This window comes from Helianthus annuus, chromosome 1 (genome assembly GCF_002127325.2).
Source record: "Helianthus annuus cultivar XRQ/B chromosome 1, HanXRQr2.0-SUNRISE, whole genome shotgun sequence".
NCBI lineage: Eukaryota > Viridiplantae > Streptophyta > Magnoliopsida > Asterales > Asteraceae > Helianthus > Helianthus annuus.
Window position 1 is genome coordinate 68,213,727 of NC_035433.2, and position 18,420 is coordinate 68,232,146.

Here is an 18,420-nt window from a genome sequence, read left to right on the forward strand (position 1 = left end):
TGATAGCTTTTTTTTTTTTTTTTTTGGAACGGTAACTTTCAATAACAAAAACAAACCGGCTTACCCACAACACGGGCAGACCAAAGCACACAACACAACAATTACATATTCACAAATTTACACCAGTCATCCCACGAAACACCTCTATGACTCGACCTATTAACGAACCACAAAAAGCTAATAGCTTTGACTTGACATTTGCTAATGATAGCTAGTCTCTTTATTTGACTCATGTCTTTTGAAATTATTAGATCTATGAATAGTTCAACAATGGTTATAACAACTGTTGAAAATAACCAAAGTCTTGTGATACTCATGTGAATTCAAATCACTTTAAAGCTTCAAAGAATGAAAACTATAGGTGATCATCTGATTTTCTCAATATGCTCACTATCTTCATCTATATAGTAAATTATTATTGGTGTCAGTTCTCAAGTTGCCTCCGTGAACTCCATAGTGATATGCAAACATTAAATGCAAGAGTGTTTAATTCCCCTTGGTTATTCATGCATAAAACCTAGTGTATGTTGTCTTCTATTCAGCTACACACATATATATGCTATACAAAACAACTCAGCTGTCCGACGACCTTTAAGATAAATAGTAAGTATCTTTAAGATAAAAAAAAACACTCAACTTTGTTTTATACATAAAGTAGTAACAAAATTTACTTAATGTAGGTCCCTGTTTCGCGGAGGATTACGAACCTAAACCTTGTTATACAAACCTACTAGCGAGTGCGGAATCCAAGCTAGCAAGCAAACCGAGTTAGTAGCAAGTAGAGAAACAAACACACAAAGATTCACCGATTAACACTAGTCGTATTAATGCAAATGAAGGTTCGGTTACAAGCTCAATGTTTACAGAAGTGTTCTATAAACTCTCTAAGTGTGTGTGTGAGTTCTGGGCAGAATGCTCTCTAAGCTTCTATCTCTCGGGTGTGTGAAAATGGCAGAACTCTAGAACTAACTCACACTCAACACATGCATGGGTATATATACCCAGCTCAGCAGGTCTGGATCGAAGGATCTGATAGATGGTCCGAAGGATCATCTATCGATCATAGTTCACACGAAAGATCAGCATGGACCTCGAAGGATCATCCTTCGAGGTCTAATGGTCGAACCATGGTCGAACCATATCTTTCGATCACCTCGAAGGATCAGGTGTATCCTTCGAGGCTATCCTTCGATCAGAACATCTTTCAACTGTTGTCCAAGTCAAACCGGAGGATGGTTGACTTGGTCAACTTACAACACAAATCAGGACATCGTTTATATCAGACCGAATACAGACAAAGTACAGACACAAGTGCACCAACAAACTCCCCCTTGGCTGTAGCTTTGTCTTTGATCTCTAAGCTTTGTCTTGTTCTTCTAAAAGTGTAGACTTGTCTGGAACTTCGACAGTCTTTGGTCTTCAGGTCTTCAAGACTCTGATGTCCTATCATGTCTTCAATGCCGGAGGATCTTCAAAGTCTTCACGTCTTGAAAGTAGAGAGTGTATCAACAAACTACCCGTATCATGTAGGAAGTGTGTTGACAAACTCCCCCTTAACATAAGCTCCCCCTTGAGTTATGCTCGTGAAAAGACTTTATCTTTATGAAGTGAGATCCTTGTGGTGTTGATGATGGCCAGCGGCAACTCGATCATCTTCATCTTTTGAGCGCCTTCTCGTCGTGTCTTCATTCCAAGGCTTGTCATCGACCATGTTCTCCTAGCCTTTAGAATCTGCACATGCAAGAAATCTAAACGCGTAATGAGAACAACTGCTTGGAATAGTATAAACAAATGACACACGAGTGACCATGTCAAAATCAAACACCGTCCGACAGTTTGAAAGTTTAATAAAATTTGTCAATTTTAGTTTTTAGCTTTCAAAACATGCAAATTTCGACCGTTTATGAAGATTTAGTCAGTTCGGTTTTCAGTCAGGTTTCAGGTAACGAAGACTTGAGCTCCAACATCGTACGATCGAAAATAAAGCAGAAATAAAATCTTTTTGGCTTTTATAAAGTTTTTATATTAAAACACGCCTAAAATCTTTTTGGTATTTTTGAAATTAAAAGACAACAATTTAAAATCCTTTGAGTGTTATCAAACGACATCACCGCTAATGTCGTGCTGATATGCACCAAACGACGAAACTGTTTAAAAGAAATAATAAAAGTTAAACAGTAAATAAATAAATATATACAAACATTCTTTTTGCGAGTTTCGAGGGTAAGAGAATCATATCAGTGTACGGTCATGCCAAAACACTCTTGTTGTTCAGTTAGTTAACATTAAGATAAGCATCCTATAACAATTATCGGTATTGTTGTCCACTTAAGCTCAACTTATCAGATGTAATCATGGCGAGGGGATACGTTAAGGTATGATTTATACTTACCGACCGGTGTTCATCCACATCACGACACATTCCCGTATCAAGGTATGCACGAGAGTTCATCTTACCAGTGAGTATACCGATTATCATCTGTTTGACCGTATAAATTGTGTGATACTCACTTATTTTGATTTGAAAACAAGTCCTATGTGATATAATCACTTATTGATGAGGAACTTGATTTTCGTATGCATGAGGGCACAGGTGCAAGTCCGTGAACAGGTCAGTACTTCCGTACAGCAGAGAGACGAACTTGACACCCGGAAAAATGTGATATTTTATCACTTATTTGATTTGGACATGTGATTGTTTATCACTTATTGAGGTCGAATGCAGTATGCAATATGTACACGTATGTATAGTATCATGGAAGATCTAGACTTGCGTCCCCGTTATTTTTCGGTAAAAGATACAACCATGATACCCAGATGATAAGCAGCATAAAGACCGAATATCTCAGAACCTCGGCAATCTATCAAACGAAATTTCGGTACTAAGACCATATGCCAATGAATGGTTCCCACCTGATCTTCAGTCGATTAAGATTTATATCACCCTGCACACTTTAAAATGATTGTGAGCCTACCGATACATCTTATATAGAGCTGCTTATCGTTTTGCATTTAAGGTTTAAAGAGGTTTGGATAGACCACTGATGTACTATCATTTTCTCTTTTGCTCGCCAGGAAACTCATTTTTGTTTTTCTATTGTTTTTGTGTTTTTGAAATTTTTCGATGTTTTTGGATTTTCAGATTTTTGGATTTACTCCCCCTAAAATCAATAAACTAAGATAAATTTAAAACACAAAGGTATTTACAAAAATGATTTTCCGATGTTGGTTTTACTCTTGCTTGACCTTAATGCCGTTTACCAAAAATTAAGTTTTATCAGAAAAGATTTAACAAATTTTGGAAAAGTGAGTTGGCATGTCTGTAAGCGATGCGAACCATGACAACATTGATGAGTTTCACATTGAAACAATCACGTGTGAGGTGATATCCGAGATCAACGTGTCAGGTCAAAGAGTGCTGTTCGAGATAATAATAATTCACAAAGTAGCTCAAATATCGACAAGTATAGGAGAGATTAAGAATTTAGAGGCGTATCCTGCAACTGTTCCGTGCATTGCAAGGAATCTAAGCACTCTCCCAACTGGATATCCATCCGGTGTGGACTTCAAGGTCGAATTTGCAACTACTGAAAAATCTCTTGACAGCAACAAGCTCATAAACCTCCGGGTCCGGCTGGTCTTCCACATTTCACCAGCGAAGGTCTTTGACTTTCTCTTTCAGAAATGGTGTGCGGATGTTCAATGCACTCCAAGGCATCGACACACATTTCACTTCATTCGTTCCTGAGGACCCGATCAAAAACCAGAATGACCAAATTTTTGGCACGTTCTTCATTTGGTCGAATTTTGCAACTTCATTCATCCACATTTTCTTTTTCTTTCCTCTCTCTCCATCAAAGGCAACAATTTCTTCTGTCGCCTATCTTGTGCAAGGACATTCCACTATCAACAATCCTAAGACTATCAATAGTTCCTCCTGGAACTTCCTGCACACTCACTCAGAGATCAGTTGGAGAGAGGGACCCAAGCCATTGTGGTCTTGGGTCTTCCATTTTCATCAATGACAATAACTTCTTGTCTTTGATGGTTTGTAAATTGTGATGGTCCCCCTGATTCAGTAACCGATTTAGGTTTCCATGTCTGTTTTGTTTTATCAGTGTCATTCTTTAAAATCTTAACTTCATTACAGTTTGAAGTTTTTGAATTTGTTGATTTTACAGAAACAGATTGTTTTTGAACCACATCGGTTTTAATTGCTTTTTCAATCCTTTTGACCTGTTGGCGTTTCTGCTTCTTCTCCCTTTCTTTTACAAGGCGGGGATCTTGTCTGACAGAAGCAGATCGCTTACGGTCATTGTGATCACGGGGAGCATCAACCTTTTCTTTCTGCTTATGAAGATAAGGGCAATTTCGAATTATATGCCCAATGGTTCCACACTCAAAACATGATCTTCGTTCAACATACCTCGAAGAATCATGTGTTCTCTTAGCCGATGATGTTGAACTTTGTGAACCCGAGGTACTAGGCTGTGAACTGTTTTGTTCATTTCTTTTCAAAACAGTAGCTTTCTTGACAAAATCTAAGTTAGATTTATTTTCAAACGTTTCAATTTTGTCCGTTCCCGTCGATTTCACAAAGTTAACATTTTTCTTCTTCTTTTGAATCGGCTTCTTCTGGACTTGAGCCGGTGCCTTTCCTTTGGGCTTGGTGTGATTTTGCTGTTTTGGCATTGCTGGTAATTTCTTGTTGCCAAATTGTTTTCGAACTTCAGCCTTTGGGATTGGAGGACACTGTGTAACTGTAACATGTGGTCCTTTCTTCCCCAGAAACTTACTTGTCGAATTTTCAAAGACTTTATCGATTAAGGATTGATTAACGTTCTTAATCGGAAAATCTTTGTCTGAGTAAATTTTATCATCACCAACCAAAGTGTACAGCAAGGTCACACTCTCCGACTCCTTCTCAGACGAGGACTCAGTTGCAACAGTCTTAGCGGGTGTGGCAGGGGGATCACATAGAATGTGATTCTCAAGAGGTATGTCCTCATCTTTAACTACCGCATCAGACTTTGCTCGAGCAGCATCATCAGATTCATCATCTGAAGAATCAGCATCCTCAACCTCAACTGGAGGATCCTGTTTCTGTTCAGCAGTTACAGATGTATCTGCTGACACATCCGAATCTGAGGATACTTCTTTCTGGTATCCGAGTCCTGCTGCAAACTCCTTCACATCAAGAGGAACAGATGGTTCAAAGAACACTCTATCCTCCTCATCAGGCATGGCATCATAATTGTGTCTGACTGGTGGTGGACATTTTTTGTATCCTATGCATGTGACATCCTTCTTTTCTTTCTGAACGTCAATGATGTGATCCAACACGTAGCTAGAGCTCAAATAGCTGTCTAGCTTGAGTTGGATTGCCTCACTTTCCGTTTTTACACAGACCATTTCTTTTTGCATTGCCTCAAGACGTGAGATGTACAAATTAATGTCCGTTTGTTTTCTGGAAACCATTTTAGTCAATTCAGTTTTGTCTTTCTTTAATGTCTCAATCATTGACTTAAATTCCTTTTCATGGTTTTCATAAAACATATTGGCTTCTGTGCATTTTGAAAGATCCACAGTCAACTTCTGATTGTGGATGAATGTCACATCATATTTTTTCTGCAGAGCCTCGTGTTTGCTTTGCAAAGCACACCACTCATCATTCAAGGAATCATGTTTGTCTTGCAAGTCAAACAAACTAGCTTGTAAAGCATCATGTTTGGCTTGCAACTCAGACATGTTTGCCTCTAACTTAACACATTTAGCCTGCAAGCTATCACAGTTATCACAGTTTACAGCAATGGGTTCATCGACACATACCTGACTTGAAGAACTGTCGACATTAGCCATAAAGGCTGAATGGAGAGAAGACGAAGTACAAGCAGCTTGATCCATCAGAACAGATCTTCCTTGAGTTTCTGCTACAGCTTCCTCCAACAGTTCATCAAAGTCAACATCATTCGAGACACCAGATGTCTCACCTACATTCTCATCGCCTGACCCAGATGAATCTTCATCAACACTCCTGCTGTACCCAGAAGAGTCTTCATCTTCAGACGATTCACCACCACTGGCGGAAGATTCTCCACCACTGGTGTTAACTATATTCTTCACAACTTGAGCAAAGCAAGCTGTACCATTAGGAGCATCACCACCAAACTGGATTGTCCAGTCGCAACCTTCATCCATCTGAACTACAAGTGCCCGGTTGTCTTGATTGTTGACAGGCACTAATGTACGTTCATTATTCCTGTTCTGGTTCTGCTGGTTGCCCTGGTTTCTGAAGGGGTTCTGGTTTCCATGCTGTGCTGGCTTTGCACATTCCCGTTTAAAGTGACCCCGTTCACCACAGTTGAAGCACCTTACTGCTTGTTTATCGAACCCATACTTGGTGTCTCGCTTACTTTCCAAGCTGGTTCTGCCAGTACTTTCCATCCAATCCTTTGCTCTTCTCACAGCACTAGCAAAGGCCCACTTGATATCCATCAAGTCCATTTCTTCTTTATCTATCTGCCGATAGTCTTCCTGTGTCAGATTAATGTTGCCAATCTGACCTTCTATCAATCCACAGTACGCGCTCACTATAGTGTTAAGTAGCTCCATGTGTTCCTTGGCTACTTCTACACTGACTTTTGAGAAGCTTGAAGTGTCGAGCTGTACTGTATTTGGCTTTGATTGTTGACCAGCAGATGATGTTCCTCCATAACATGCACGTTGTTGTTGAGCAGGAGGCGGAGGAGGAGGTGGTTGGATTGGATTTCCAAATATGTCTGTGGTGGGAGGCGGCTTAACAGGAACTTGTATTGGATTGCCAAAACAATCTGTACTTGTGACAAACGCCGTTTGAATTGGAGCATGTGAACCAGTTCTTGCAGACGAAGAGCTGGAAGTTCCATAATACACTTCTGGATTTTGTGGCAATGGAACTCTCTTCGCCTTCAATGTTTCCTCCTGATCCTTGTTCTCCAAAAGCTGCACGAAGTCGTTAAAAGTTGTAGTTCTCAACGCTCCGTTATACTTAAGGATTTCCAAGAAGCTACTCCATTGAGGAGGTAAGGCATCAGCAAACTTCTTCACCACCTCTGCTTGAGTTGTTGTAACTCCAAAATTGTTCAACTCAGTAAGCAGGTGATAGAAACGACTTGTCATGTCTCCCAGAGACTCCTTATCCATGCAAGCGAAGCTGTCAAATTCTTTCTTGAGTAGGTCATGACGCAGCTGACGTGTTGCTTCATTCCCTACTCCTCTTGTTTTCAACCCGTCCCACAACTTCTTAGTTGTCTTGAAGCTGACAAACTGGTGATAAATATCCTTGCTCAAAGCCTGGGTGAGAATGGCGTATGCTTTCTTTTCCAGATCATACGTTTTCTTTTTATCTTCGGGAAGATCAGCAAATGACGCAGTCTCTGAAGCAGCAACCTCTATGGCTTGATCGAAATCTGTGGTGAAACGTATCCACAGTTCCGTATTTTGACCAAGAACATATGTTTTAAACCTCTCAGCCCATCCTGGATATTCATTCAAACTCATCAGTTTTGGGGGTCGATTCAAACTTCCTGTTTCGCTTTCGCTTAATAAGATACTTTGTACACTCGGAGTTTGACCCGTTACTAATGCCCATTGATTTGACGGTAAAGCATTTACTTGTGAAGATGTAGATACTGGAGATTCGGCCCATGATGGTGATAAACTTGTACACGTGTATTTTCCACTATCAGGAGCCGGTGTACCCCACCATGAAGGAGTAACTCCTGAACTTGTATATTTACCACTATCTGGAGCAGGATTCCACCAACTCGGATTCATCTTTGACAAGAAAAATAAATTCTAAGTGAATAATCCGAGAGATCACACAGCCGAACGATCCTGTTCGAAAGATCTGAAATCACAGAAACTTGTTAACAATAAACAGACCACAATCGAAAGATCAACTATTGTTCGAAGGATCAACAGTACTCGAAAGACTACTGTTGAGTCTTGAACAATAATTTCGAAAGATTCAAGAACTCGAAGGATTCCCTTTTGAAAGATCCTTATCTTTCGAGTCAAATCCCTATCTTTCGGACACTTATCTTTCGAATAGCTAACTTCCGAAGGATCACACTTGTTCGAATGATCAACAGTGTTCGAAGGATCACTGTTGACTTTCGAGCACTGGCTTCGAAAGACTCAAAATCTCGAAAGATTCACACTTGAAAGATCCTTATCTTTCGAGATAAAACAACTATCTTTCGAAAAGATTCCCTGATCGAAAGATATATTTCGAACTTCGAGGGACGGGTCGAAGGATATAAATCTTTCGAGCCCTTCTTGATCGAAAGATATCGAAGGATGATCTTTCGATGCCGAAAGATATCTTTCGAGAGCTCTGACACAATCTGATCTGATGTGAAAGGTTGGTGAAAAAGGTGATGGGGTTGGTGAAGTTGCTTTCGGCAGAAGGGATGTTTCTGCACAACTTTCCACCAACCTTTTGACTTTCAAAAATTATACCCAAAAAGGCAAAACTTTATCCTCAAGTTCAGTCACCGGAAACACACCGGAATACCACCGGAAAACACAAAGTTTTCTAAAAACCAATTTTTATGTTACCCAACCCAACCTTGAACACTCCCGGTTAGTTCAGACACGTTTTTACTCAAAGAAAATGCAAGAAACTTAGTAAAAACAGGTGCAAAACCAGGTGTTTCAACACACCACAACTTGTAAAAACCCGGTTTTAAACAAGGTAAAGAGCGAGGCTCTGATACCACTTGTAGGTCCCTGTTTCGCGGAGGATTACGAACCTAAACCTTGTTATACAAACCTACTAGCGAGTGCGGAATCCAAGCTAGCAAGCAAACCGAGTTAGTAGCAAGTAGAGAAACAAACACACAAAGATTCACCGATTAACACTAGTCGTATTAATGCAAATGAAGGTTCGGTTACAAGCTCAATGTTTACAGAAGTGTTCTATAAACTCTCTAAGTGTGTGTGTGAGTTCTGGGCAGAATGCTCTCTAAGCTTCTATCTCTCGGGTGTGTGAAAATGGCAGAACTCTAGAACTAACTCACACTCAACACATGCATGGGTATATATACCCAGCTCAGCAGGTCTGGATCGAAGGATCTGATAGATGGTCCGAAGGATCATCTATCGATCATAGTTCACACGAAAGATCAGCATGGACCTCGAAGGATCATCCTTCGAGGTCTAATGGTCGAACCATGGTCGAACCATATCTTTCGATCACCTCGAAGGATCAGGTGTATCCTTCGAGGCTATCCTTCGATCAGAACATCTTTCAACTGTTGTCCAAGTCAAACCGGAGGATGGTTGACTTGGTCAACTTACAACACAAATCAGGACATCGTTTATATCAGACCGAATACAGACAAAGTACAGACACAAGTGCACCAACACTTAAAATTTATAAACAATTATAAAAACTTATTAATAGCACGTTCTTCACATTTTTTTAACTCAATACAAAAATATGTATAAATATTTAGGACAACAAACTTGGTAGGGGCAGGTGATTTTAGGAAAAATAATTGGCGGAGACGGACCTATATAATTTTTAAAAATTTCAGACGAAAAATCAGAAATATTAGACTTTTAACTGAAACATTGGCGAGGATGAATGCAACCCCCACCCCCTTAAAAGCTATTCCATGATAACAGGTATGTTATATATCCTTTCTGAACATGTCTCATGAACCTTTTTCGCTAGTCTTGGAGTTAACCACATCTCATTAGCTCATCATTTTAACCTTGGCCCATTTTACAACATTGAAGGGGTATGGTCCCAAAAACTCGCGCTCACCAATTAGGTCGTGCGCAGGATCATACTCCTATTTTACTAATCTGGCATCTTTCTCAACCTCGCGCCGGCTGATCAGGTAAAACCTAGGTCGCGTGCGAGGTCCAAGCAAAGACGAGCCTAGATTTCACACTTAGCTTCCTGGATAAAGGCCGTCACTTCCTGGACCTTACACCGGCTACATGGGACTCCCCCATGGGCCGCCCGGAGGATAGAAGCGCATGTCATCTTAGGACAAGTACTAAAGGTACCAGTGGCAGAGCAGTGGACCAATGAGCGTACAACAAGCTGTATTCGATCGTGCTCCACGATTAGCAATCGTACAGGAGACGGGAGAGTACACAAGGACGCATACGTGACACCAATCAGCGTGCGCCGACATCTACTCCACAATCTCCACTCAGCCGCTAACGGCAGAGAGACAACAAGGACAACGGTCAGGACACGTGGATCCATTCAATGTGCGCCAACTCCGTCCTCACCCAAAAGCACTAACGGTTGCTACAGAGGGGCAAGAAGGATATTCCTTGTTGTCGAGTCCACGCCCAAGGCCCAACAACCCATCTCCTTCTTCACTATTCTGGCTATAAATAGGTGCCTTCACCTACAGGTTTAGATTATTCTATTCCTTGCTCTCTCACTACTAATCACACATTTATTTCCTCAAAACATATACTTATTCTCACGTCGGAGAGTGGTTAAGAGAAGAACCCCCCTATTCCCCTCCTCTTAACGAGCTTAACGGGATGTTTAGTGTTTTGCAGGAAGGTGCAGATCATAGCTTGGAGAACATTAAGAAGATTAACCTTATTTGTTGAGGCACATACCACAAACTAATCACTAAATTAGTTTGGTGTTTCTTCAAACATGCAAATCAATGAGATAATGGCATGTAATAGCCAACTAAGTTATCAAACATGTAAAATGTTTCTATAATCCTTGAAATTTCATTGACTTGTCTTTAGAGATATGAACTGAGATAATTAAGCAGAGCAAATATAAAAAAAAAAGAAACGGAAAGAGAAGCTTGTTTTTTTAACGACAAATTTGGACCACTGAAGGATCACTGGAGTATAATCGTGTCACCAGCAGAAACCACCCGATCATATCCATCTCCACTAGGCATAATGTCTATATACCTATTCAGAAGGAAACCCAATAAATATGGGAAAAACCCCTTTGTGAGAATCGAACCCTTTACCTAGGACCTATTGGTTCCAAAGCCTTATTCCGCCCCCAAGATGTTAATATGGGAAAAACCCTCTTATGAATTGGTCATCATGGAAGGCGAATATCTACATGCATACAAGTAGGCAATGATAATGCAATAATAAGAAAGACAGTAAGAGACTGGTGCAGCAAAAACACACACAGACACATTAAATCAGATGTAAATGTTAAGAGAAAACGTCAAGAATCCACTCACAACCATGCAACTGTTTTACATTTGACCTCTAGCTGAGAAAAGGAGATAGATTTTGAATCAAAAAGAATTTATTTGGTTTGTTCATCTTGAGGAAAACTCTCTCTCTCTCCACTCGGTGAAAAAGTAAAAGTGTACGTAGTTTGAGAGGAAATCTTGGATTGATAATTACATGGAAAAACAAAAGTGAAATGAAGGCTGATTGCTTGAAAATAGAAGAGAGAAAACAAGTGTGTGATGAGAGATTGATTGTTAATCTAAAAAGAAAGGAAAGGAATCTGGCAAGGATAATATTGCTTTATTGAAAGGACCAACACCATCCATTAAAGCTTTATATCATGGAACCCTAAGCTCTGCTCTCTCTACCCGGCCCTTCAACCATTCCAAAGAGAAATAATCATGAAGTTGTTTGGTTAGATGGAAGTTACATGTACTGGAAAAAAATGTTTATAATCTATAATTAGTATGAAACTTATTTGTTGCAAGATAAATAATCTTACATATTTTCATCTTTTTAAGTCAATTAATACTTTTACTATCATTTACATTAATTATTTTAAAATAATCCTTTAGAGTTTCATTTGATTTGCGGTTTAAATAAATAAAGTTTATAATTGTCACTTTTTTTGTTACGACAAATTTCTTTTAATTCATGTCGTTTGTAAGACTTGATAACGCCCCTATTTTGTTTAGAGAGGTGTTTAAAGTCTTTGTCTTTATCAATGAACCATCACTCTATTGGTTATAATGGTTTTATATTAAAACAAGATAGATGAGTTAGGTAAATAGAATATAAATATTATGAATTGAATTTAAAGCTTTATAATAACAAGTTTTCCATTCCTCAAATCCCTAATGGACATTTTCCGTCACATCATTAATTTTCATTTTGTTTTCTCTTCATTTGACATTATCATAGAAATGTACCTCCGTATGGTCGCCATGAAGATCACATGATTAAAGGCAACGAAATCTTGAAAATTGACTCTCTTACAAAAAAGATCAGGATTAAACCTCTATATAAACAAATTCCTTTCCGGAGATTTGCAAGACAATTTATTGTAGTACATTATTTTACTTTATAGAGTTCATCAAATATTCTTTAATCAAATTTAAAGATCTAATCCTAGAGTTTATTAACTGAATATGGTTTGTCATCAAAATGTTAGTTATATTCACCAAACTAACGGGTTTACTTTCTTTTCGATTATTTCCATACATAAATATAGTTAAGTGTCGCAAAAAAATGTCCTAAAAACAAATATCCCGAAAGTTATTCAGAGAGTTATTGAGATTATGACATAAACGTTTTATATGTTTGATTGTAGGTAAACTCAGTTCATAGAAGAACTTATGGCGGCAAATTAATTTCAGTTCGTTCAAGTATTTCGTGTTACATGATATATACATATATACTTCCATGTGGATCATGTAAGAATTTCTCGAAATTGTGAAAAAATGATCCTCCTCCTCTTGTATCTTGTTTTCCGTGTAATGATTCAAATAGTACGTATGGAACCCATGTAAACTGCTTTTGTTTATTCGGGACAAAGATTCGAATCAGCTTTTTACACTTTTCCCTACTTTTACTAAATTCATTCGTGCTAAAAAACATCAATATGGTTTGAAAATTATATTGAAAAAAATACGTTTTTGGTTCAATAAGTATATTAATTATTAACACATTTACAATCCGTCCATCGGCGTTTGTAGGGATGAGCAATTGGTATAAAATACCATCCCGATCCCGAAATCCCGATCCTGAATTTTTTCGGTACCGGAAACGGTATCTACTTTTTGGCATTTTCGGTATCGGTACGGTAAAATACCGAATTTTTCCCTTAAAATACCGATACCGTACTGTACCGACATATTTCGTTATCGGTACCAAGTTTACATAAAATTCGGGATCGGTATTTTTCGGGATCGGGACGGTATCGGTATTTGCTCATCCCTAGGCGTTTGTCTCAATTGCTGAGTGTTATGTACCTTATGTCCAAGGCTTGATGCAAAAGTACTATCGAGCTGGGGGTCTCATTGGAAGCAACCTCTCTATTCCTACAGGGTAGAGGTAAGGCTGTCTACATCTCACCCTCCCCAGACCCTACCTTAGCTTTGCTATTGGTGGGATATACTGAGTATGATGATGATGAGTTGTAAGTGGTTGTGAGTGGGAGAGAGAGAAAATATTATCAGGGCCGTTTCTACGTTTTTAGAGACCCTAAGCGAACTATGAAGAGGGGGCCCTAATTTCAATGATAAACTCTCCTCTAATCCCGACACCATGGGTCTCCTCCAATCCCGACTTTCGACTAGTGATAGCCGATAACCTAGAAATTGAAAGTAGGTTGCGATAGGAAGTTAGAACGATGATTATGGCTGTATTTAGGGGCTTTAGACCGCTAAATATTGATGAATAGGTCGATGTTTGTTGTGTTGTAATAGTTGGAAATCAAGGTGAAATGGGATTTGAAACTTGGTCTTTTTTGGCTAAACAATATTTATTTGGGGTTCCTTAAATGAAAAACCAGTTTAATTTTAAAATAAACTTATTTATTTGGGCCTAATACATATAGTATATAAAAAAATTTAAAAAACTTGGAGGCTCTTATTTTTTTGTGGTCCTAGGCCTGTGCCTAGATTGCAAAGCCTATAGAGCCGGCCCTGAATATTATTGTTCATTTGTATATTTGATGGTACATTGTTTACTCTCTATGATCTTTTAATATATTTTGAAAGTGGTAGTAGGCGGAGGAGACATAAAATATAATGATAAAGTATAAACAAATTATTATTTAATTAAAAGGAGAAAGAAAATGTATTTATTTTTAGTGGGATTATAGGATAGGGTAAACTTGATGATGGAATAGATCTGAATGCTCTAAGTTCTACCAACTATACACATAATATAAACGAACAAAATCTATGTTTTTTAATTGTTTAAAATTTTAAAGCAGTAGAAATTCTCCTACGTGATGCAGCAGGTCATGTAACATAAAAAAATAAAGTCGTAATATGTTACATATATATATATATATATATATATATACACCAACTTGCATTTTCCAGAGATAAAAGCCGTAAAAATAAATACTGATACCTAAATAATATTGTTTGATCAGAGAGCGTAAACAGATGATAATACGAGGATGAATTAGTGAAAACAAGTTGTTTGTTTATAAAACTCAAAGAATAGCCAAAGACTTACAAATAGGGATGACAATGGGTAGGATTCGAGTCGGGTATTTGGTAATCCCATACTCATACCCGGTTGTAAAATCGTGTCCCATGCCCGATCCAATAACCGTCAGGTATTTATCAGGTATCTGGTATACCCTACCCGCGGGTATTAGGTATACCCATTAGTTTGTTAAAATATATACGTTGGGATTTCCAAAGGGATTTTTTTTACTATTATATAATTTTATTTATACAACAATTATTATAAATTAAAAATGTACATTATACATATAAGTCTTATCATGCATTAAAAATAAATTTCTAATATTTATACACACACACACACATATATATATATATATACACTTCATAACATACAAAATATTAATACTATTATCAAATACATATACTAAAAGATAATTTACCTTTTCACATTATGAAAATACTAACATAAATCACTAACACTACTAGAAAACTGCTGCTATTCCTACCAAAATTTCCTACGCATTTCCTATGAACGTAAATGTCAACACTTTTCCTATAAAACTCCAACGAACAAGAATGAGACTTGGTTTTGTGACAAAAAAGCGACAAAAGGCAACAAATTGGTTTGCATAGGAAACGTGTTAGAAAATTCTGACGGATTTCCGACGGAATTCGTTTTCATTTTAATCATCAGTAGGAAAAACGTAGGAATCCAATTTATCATAAAAAATATGCATAATAAATAAAATTAATGATATTAAAATATAAAGTTTTATTATTTATAAAAATATATGTTATTTTTAAATTAATTTGTTTATATCCGTAGGAAGTGTGTCAAAAATTCCGACAGATTACTCATGGAATGGATAAGAAAATTGTAATACATTTTATATGTTATTTTTAAAACAAATTTATTAATATCCGTAGGAAATTTGTTGGAAATACCGACGTATTTCCTATGGACTGGTTTTAAATTAATATCCGTCGGAAATGTGCAGGAAAATACCGACGCAATTCCTACGAAAAACGTTTCATTTTAACAATTCGTCAGAAATTCGTAGGAAAATAATAAATTTATTAGTTCCGTGGAAAAAGCGTAGGAATCCATAATGCAGACCTTAATACGGTCTATTAGAGAATGCATGACTTGTATTATTGGTTACGATATATTTGCACTCAATACAATGTGATGAACCCTTCAACATCGAATTTACATAATAAAGGTCTTAACGGGATGTAACCCTTTAATATCGAATGTTACATAATAAAGGCATTAACGAGCCATTAAGATATATCGAGGCTTAACACAGTCTATTTGTCACACCCTGATTTTCGATGGGCCCGGTTGGTGTGTTTATGTGTGATGATTGATAAAAATTACACAATTATGCAGTGGAAGATAAGATTAAATTAATAATATAAATGTTCAAATTTATTAAATAAAACTTATAAGTGTTCGATACAATGTCCCACTAAGTAGAGATCCGAAATAAAAGCGAGCTTAAGGACATCATAGGCCTTTAAGCAGAGAAGTTGCAAATTCCTAAGCTTTCCTTTGACCAAGCCATTCCACCCTATATTTAGGGCTCGTTACCTGTAGTTTAATCTTTTAAAAATATGTCAGCTTTCGCTGGTAAATACAATTAACCGACTCGTTTTAAAAATCATTTTCATAAATTATTTGATACATATTATGATAACCCGTGGGTTAATCATTTAGTATTCTTTTGGGACAGATTACTTGATATCAGTTTTACATGTTTGTCAATATAGCTGGGTACCAGAAATCTATATCGGTATGTGATGATGGTACACACCTGTGACAACTCTCATTAAATTTAATACTTATTATGTTAATTAATAAGGAAACCCTAATTGAGAAACCCAAGTAATTCTGCATAAACCCTATAATTTTCAAAACAATCAGAATCAGGGTCAGGGCCCCTAAAACTCAAGGGGGTTAAACCCTAATTGATAATTATCATCAAAATTCGCTGTCTAAATTGAATTTTCGAGCAACGTCAACTCAGCAAGGCTACCCAGGTGACAAGCCTACTCTAGGCTAGGGGGACTTCCCCGCGACACGCGAGAGGTACAAAATTCGGGTATATATAGGGGGCCTTGGGACTTGAAATCTGTCACTGATTCGATGTTTAAATTCCAAATAGACGCTGAGATATAGCAGAAACAGTCCTAAACACACACTGCACGGAACGCTGCTGCAACAAACAGGGTAATAACTCGATCGCTATTACGATTCAACGTCCGATCGATTTAAACTATCCAACGATTGTTTGAGTGCTGCTCAAATTGGGTTTATACTTTGTTATTCATCGTGATTTTGACTTGAATGTTTGAGTGATGTCCGAATACGGACTATACTCTGTCATTCGTTGTGAATCCGCTGAATATTTAAGTATTGCACTTTGTCAATCGTTGTGAGGGTTTAATCTCGTGAATTGTCATAAATGCTGTATTAGTTACTAACCCCGTTTGTGTGCATTGTTAATTAAATTAGGTTAATCAAGGCTAATCAGTAGGCTTATACACTGCTCGTTAGATCTGCAATGTGAGTCATTCTCTTTTTATCAACTGTTTTACAAAACTCCAAGTTATTTTCAAAGTTATAATTACAGGGATTAAGTCTTTGTAATCACCAAATTACAGCCGGTATGTGGGGTTTTGTATACATTACTTGATAACCGTCACCATTGGACAACGGGTTAGCCAAGGGGTGATATGACCATAGTCACAGACACCATCGGGCAATGAGGCAACCGATGGCTGGTCGAGTGACAAATACTGTGGGTAGTTGGTTAATAATCAGAAACATTGTAATCGCTCTTAATACTGTAAATTATAACAAATGTGTCATTTTCAGTAAACTGAATGATTCACTCAGTATTTCCCCGCTGACAAAACCTTTTTCAAACATGTTTCAGGTGATCTGTTGTGATTCAAGAAAAGTGCTGTGAAGCACTACAAGCTTAGAGAAGTGGCTCAATGTAAATAAATAAAGAAACATGTTTTGGTAAAATAAAGATTTCCCAGTAAAATCACCTTATTGTAAATTACAAGGTTTTATCCCTAAATTATGTAAACAGGCAGTTTTAATATTAAAAGATCCTGTTTTTAAAAGACTTCTGCTGTCACTTAAATTTAATACCACGGGATTTCCTGCCTCGCGGCTCTGGACCGGGTCAAACCGGGGCCGAGGGCCGTGACAGGAAAAGGTGGTATCAGAGCCACTGTTTTAAGCTTATCACTGATTTAAGCCTATTACAGTAATTGAGTAATACCTAAGAATTTCTAATTACCATTTTGTGAATATGTGTTTTATTAATTGATTAATTGTTAGTTACAGTATGGGTAAAGAAAGACTTTCTGCCATCTACCACAAATTAGATACTGCAACCATGGTTGTAAAACAAGGTTTCCAAGGCCGAGTACTCTTCGAGTAGTCGCTACAAGGTAGGTTGCCGAGGCGACTTTCTCTAACTCCGTCTAATTACCAGGAACCGATTAAACGCGGTCAAACTCTGCCAAAATCGGATCTAGTAGGTCACTTCGGGCCGAGTTTGATTTAAAAAATAATAAAACATAATTTATATGACTATCATATTAAATAATGAATATCATTTTCACATATTTTGTTAAAAATGTTCGTAAAATTATGTTATTAGACATATATTAAATTTCCGAAAACTAATTTCTTTATAATTTAACATGTCCGAGTACTCTCTGAGTATTCTCCGCCTATGCCGAGTACTCTCAACTCCCCGGTCGACCGACTAGGGAGCGCCTAGCGACTTTCGCAACCATGACTGCACCCAAAGAAAAAGGAACTTCTTCCTCAAAATACCCAGCAGATCTGGAAGAAGGGATTTTTGTCCGTAAAGCACAATATGAGAATCCTCTTACCCCAGAGAAAAGAAATTCGATTATTAGGAGAAGTCAGAAACCCCAATTCAAGAAAGTGAGGTTTAATCCAGAAATCCAGGAAATAGGCAATAATCCACCT